Genomic DNA, 5,870 nt, shown 5'->3' with positions numbered 1-5,870 from the left:
GCCGCCGCGCCGCCACTGCTGTCGCCGCCCTGCCGCCTGCCGTCGCCACCCCGCCGCCTACCGTCGCCACCCCGCGCCACCCGTCGCCGCAGCCGGACCTCGCCGGAGGTATAAGCCACCGTTGCCGCCATAGCCGCCGTTCGGTTTTATTTTTAAAACCGGTTCGGTTTTTTAGAAAACCCTAGGTTCTTTTTTTTATCGATTCACCGGTTTTCTCGGTTTATTTTATTTAGCGGACGTTTGTCCGTATGTTCGTTTTAACGAATGATGTTACTCACTAGCCGCAGACAACGAACATTCATTCGTTAGCCTGTTCGTCAGTTTTCTTTTTCTCGGATTTTCCGCGATTATTTTCGATCGTGATTTCTGATCCGATTTTCATTTGAGTTTATCTTTTCGCTCGTTTATTAGAATTAGGCGATTCAAGCACCTAGATCTTCGTCTCGAAACCCTCTTTCTATTTAATCAACTTGAACAAGATTTTGGTACTGTAAAATTTGACTTTAGTTCATATTAGCAAATGGATCTTGTTTCTTTCGCAGTTTGAGTTTCGTTGCTCCGTTTGATTTGATTCTTTTTGCAAACCGGAGTTCTTAAGTTGAACTTTCTGGTCAATTCTTTTTATTTGAGTTTTTCCCGCGCATATTTGCTTGATTTCTTATGTATGGTATTGTTTGTTTGCGATAGAATTCCCAGAGTGCGAAGCATGCTACTACGATTCCCTAGGTTTTGCTGATCGTCGACAAGGCAAGTAACACATTGATCATACTCTTTTCATACCCAGTTTTTATGCATTAGCTCCAATCCTCAAACACTGCATGATTAGGATATGATTAACTTGTGGGTATTGGGAAGTAGTTGATGAGGTACAACCTATTGCCCTGTTACATTCAAACCCTTGAGAGTTACTTCTACGTACACTACTAGGAAAAGGCATGCTAGTGGCACACCAGTTTTGCCTACTAATGGTGCACTACTGGTGCGCCACTAGCACCACGCCATTAGAATTAAATACTAATGGCGCACCACTGGTGCGCCATTAGTATCTGGTGTACTAATGGCGCACCACACAGTGCACCATTAGTATAGCCCACAGTGCGCCATTAGAATGCCTCCCAGGGGGGCCATATTTACCCATGTGCTTTGGCATACTAATGGCGCACTAGTGGGTGATGCGCCATTAGTGTCATTTTTACAGTGCGCCATTAGTGTCTTGAGTGGTGAGCCACTAGTATGAATATAAGGGATTTTTTCTTTTCTGATATTTTCACAGGCAACAAAATATATTATTGGACAGAATATAGCTAGCACCACACAGCAACAACAGATTCATCGAATACAATAGAAGATTAGTCTCCAAATACAATTCATCATATTAGTCTCGGAATTCAAAAGACCGAACAAAGATAGAACATTACAAGTCTCGAGACCGCGAGTAGCGAGTTTGTCAGAAGTAATACTAATCCTGACGTCCTACTAATCATTATCATACAACTTCTACTCGTTATTAATAACAAGTCATACGATCATCATCTTGATAGTCATCGAACCAACCCTACTTAATTGTTCTTAGCACATGATCATCAGTATTAGGCAGGAACTAAATACCCTATTTAAGGTAAAATAGCATAAAACAATATAGACCCTGACTCTCCATTATGGAGAATGGAGATCATCCTGTCTCCAATTCTTGCGCTTCGCTTCCTTTTGCTTCCAAGAACCTCCTTACGACTGTCCATACATTTTTTCCATCCTTTGATTTTCATGTCTCCACTTCTTTCAGAAATCTCGTATGGACAGTTGAGATTCGTAGGATGACCTGGCTATATGTTCAAAACATTAAGACTACCTTTCTGATACATCAAATGAGGCACACAATTCTCTGGGATTATCTATGAAAAACATAGTAATAACTTCATAGTTAGCAATGATGTACTAGTTTTAGAAGTATGCAAAAGATGCACGCATGTCGTAATAGTAAAAAATCTTACCAGGGTATCTCCATGGTAGTTACCGTAGTTGAACGCATGCACTAGTGGCACGTATTGACCATAATGTTGAGGAGTTTGATTGTATATATTGTAATTCTCAATGTCAGTACAAAATCCGACCAGATGATTTTTCTCCTTGTAAGTTGTTAATTCAGAGCCATCGGTGTAGTGGGTTTTGTCTACCATCTTCTGCACATTCTTTGAACAATAAAAATAAGCTGTCAATGGAAATACGCTGTCAACTATTTTGAAATAAACAATATAAATTAGTTAATAATTAACTATGTTTGAGAAACTCACATAGCGGTAGAACTGGAGGCGTATCAACAAGGACCCAAATGTCCATATTGTCTTGGTCGATGTCAGGATCACCAAGATCCATGGTGACAAGCATACCCTCATCAAAACCATACATCTTGCAAAATGCTTCCCAATTTTTGCAACCAAAATGGGTTACGCTCCCAGAATTATACAGATTTACTTCAAAATCCACATCGTGATGAGTCCTTGGGTGGATTTTCTTTGTTTCAGAAATTTCATGGTCTTCAAAATCCATCCTCTCCAAGACATAGCGTCTTGCATGGCATGGGATAAGCTATACTCGAATTGTAAAAGATGAAAATTAGACGTTGAAATAGTTTAAGTCATGCTTAATTATGAAAATAACACTTGTCGTAGTTGTGTACCGTTTCAACTTCGAAGGTCTCCTCGAACTTAATGCTGAAGCGCCGATCATCGTCCAGGTGAGGCATGTCGCACATACCTCGATCGTCGTGGCACCAACCGCACTCCCTCGGGAGACTTCCGTCATCCGATGACGACATATCCTATGTTCATAATTCAAAACTACATCATCTCTTGCGTTGGGTCCAATAATATAATCCACAGTGTGGTGAAAACATGCCCTTCGAACTGGTTTGAGCTATTGGTGAATGGAGATGGTCTAAGATTTTCAGTAGTAAGAAGTGAAGTGGTAATTTGGAGAGCAAATGGTTAGGATGAGTGGTTCCTCTTTCCTGTTTCGCTTTACAATAGAATATTGTTAGTCATGCACACTTGTGCATTTTCAGCCAGGCCAGTGGAGTTGGCCTAAAAACATTTCTTTCTTTAAGCCCGCTACATCCATCTCAAGTATTTATGGTCAAGGGTTAGCAGGGCCATCCAAATAGAATATGTATAACACAAGAGGCAGTTGATCCTACTTAATTAAGTACTAAGATACCCCGGCCCATGCATTAGTAGCAAGTACCCCATATGTCTGATTTTTAGCAAAGTCATGCTAAAATTCACGGAAAATTTCAGCATGACCTTTGCTGAAAATAGGACATACGGAGTACCCGAATTTGCCGGAAGGGAAGTTAATCGACATTCCGGCAAACTCAAGGGCCTCTCGGGGTACCTGCAAAATCATCACGACACAATGGTCGGAGACAAAACCCAGCAAACTCAAGGGCCTCTACTTTCATATGGATGAAAAGGCCACAGACCATATCGTCCTCTGCTTTCATATGGACAAAAATCAGCTCAACTTATGTGAGCTTCCATTCCAGATCTAATAGGTCACCCAACAAAAAATCATCAATAGTTTTAGCTGAAAAAAAATCATGGATTGCTGTTAACTGAAAATTAGTGAAAGAAACTGTTGCTGATCATGGATTACTGTTAATTAAAAATAGAGCATCTAGCTTGTCCTATCATGTTCACTAAGTCCACAAAAATGAATAGGTTCAGTAAACTTAAACTCTAAGGAAGTGCACTGCTTATTGTAAGATGACTTACACTAGTAGAGCAGTTGTACACTACACATGCTTAAACTTTGAGCAAGTGTACTGTTATGGTCAAAACTGAATGTTGATTGCTTGCATCATCTACTCTGAATGATTTGATAATTAATACTGACAACTTCAGCATCTATAGACTTTGTGTTGTGGTAGCAGCTAAAAACCCTACATCTTGTCTCTCTGTTTATTAAAGCTGTTGTTTATGTGTCAAGTTTGACATCTACTTGATTGAATATCAACTTGATAGATCAAAAACTGATAGAAATTGACAGGGTTTGAGCATCAAGAGATCTGAATGCAGTTAACTTGTTTTGAAAATCACAGAAGGCTAACGTTGATAGATTGTGGCCAGGGCCATACTAGTTTGATTTTACACTAGAACAAGCTCACTACACTACACTACATTACACAACACATGCTTAAACTCTGAACATAAACAAACACCAGCAATGCAATATGTAAACAACCTCTGTTTCTAGGCAACAAGAGTTATCATCAATGCTTTTGAGTTTATTAATTACCTTCAGTTCCGAGCTTTAAATGTCAAAAGAGCTTCACAGAATCTTGAACTCTCCAAATCACTCTTAACAGTTCTGCATTGCACAAAGGCAATAATGAGCCAATGATATCAGTGGCAATAATAGGTGCTTACATTCTCAAAGTGAACCTACAGAGTTCTAGTACAGTGAGTAACTCCCAATTCTTTTAATAGAAGCACAATTAATATCAGAACAAAAATAACAAAATAATAGCTATGATTTTAATACAAATAACTGTTGGTGATATTGCTTTGGTGGCTGGGAGCCTAACAAGGAGTACTTTCAAATTCCTTTTTGCAACCTAAATAGCCAAGGAACAAGCACAGTACATGACCTAATTAAACATGTTATCTTATTTCCACATTCAGGCTAATCATGCTCGTTAATAGTTTGTCTTCCCTCGTCTTAGCGAGTGTCTCAAGCTCGTTAGTAACTACCACATCGTCCTGTCTTACTTTTTTTTAAAGGGTCATCCTGTCTTGCTTTGACTTGCCCTGTGATTTACTCGATCGTGCATTTGGGTGTCAGCAAGTACAAGCTCATACGGCCAACTGCTAGCAACAACTAGGTTGCCAAACGATCGGGGTGTAGGATTTTTGTGTGGTGCTAAAATCATTCAGGGACCAAGCTTGATGTATCATCTACACCCCGCCAACCCACAAGATAAAGCATCTAAACATCTAGAGTAAATGGATTCTTTTAACCATTCATCGTAAAAACATTTAATGTTGTTCCTTATGCGCGGGGAATAATATGTGTGGTGCTAAAATCATTCACGGGCAGGGAATGGGGAGGAAGGGTGGAGAGGGAGGAAGGAGGAAGGAGGAGAGGTACCTGGGCGGGCGCGGCCGGTCGCCGGAGGGGTCGGGGTCGGCGGCAGCGTCGAAGGGATGCAGGGATGCCTCGGTTGGTCGTGGGGAGGCCGGCGGCCGTGGTCCTCGTCCTGCACCCCGTGCCCGGGCTGAGGTAGAGGCGGCGCAGGGCAGGGACCGACGCAGGGAGGCTGTCAGCGACGGCGGCGACGCGGGAAGGATGCAGGGATGCCTCAGTTGTTCGTGGGGAGGCTGTCGGCGACGCGGGGAGCTGCAGTGGTGGGGGGCGCGGGGGCGGCGGCGCACGTAGGGGGTGTGGGGGCGGTGGCGTCGTGGGTCGGGGGTCGGGGCAGAGAATGGGGAGGAAGGGGTCGGGCGAGTTAGAGCTAGGGGGGAAGATTAATAATGGCGCACCCCCGAGCGGTGCACCATTAGAATGTTTTTTAGATAGCAATGGCGCACTACCCGAGCGGTGCGCCATTAGAATGTTTTTTTAGATAGCAATGGCGCACTACACGAGCGGTGCGCCATTAGAATGTTTTTTTAGATAGCAATGGCGCACCCCTGAGCGGTGCGCCATTAGTATGTTTATTATTATTATTATTATTTTGCTATTTTTAATATATTTTTATAAAAACAGTAATATTTTTTTTATAAAAACAGTAATATTTTTTTTATGAATATTAAAAAATATCATCAAATTTGTTATTTGAAAATATCATCAAATGGGGGTGCTCTCAGCGGCGG

The sequence above is a fragment of the Triticum dicoccoides genome, chromosome 4A (genome assembly GCF_002162155.2).
Source record: "Triticum dicoccoides isolate Atlit2015 ecotype Zavitan chromosome 4A, WEW_v2.0, whole genome shotgun sequence".
Classification (NCBI taxonomy): Eukaryota; Viridiplantae; Streptophyta; class Magnoliopsida; order Poales; family Poaceae; genus Triticum; species Triticum dicoccoides.
This window is presented reverse-complemented; position numbering follows the sequence as displayed.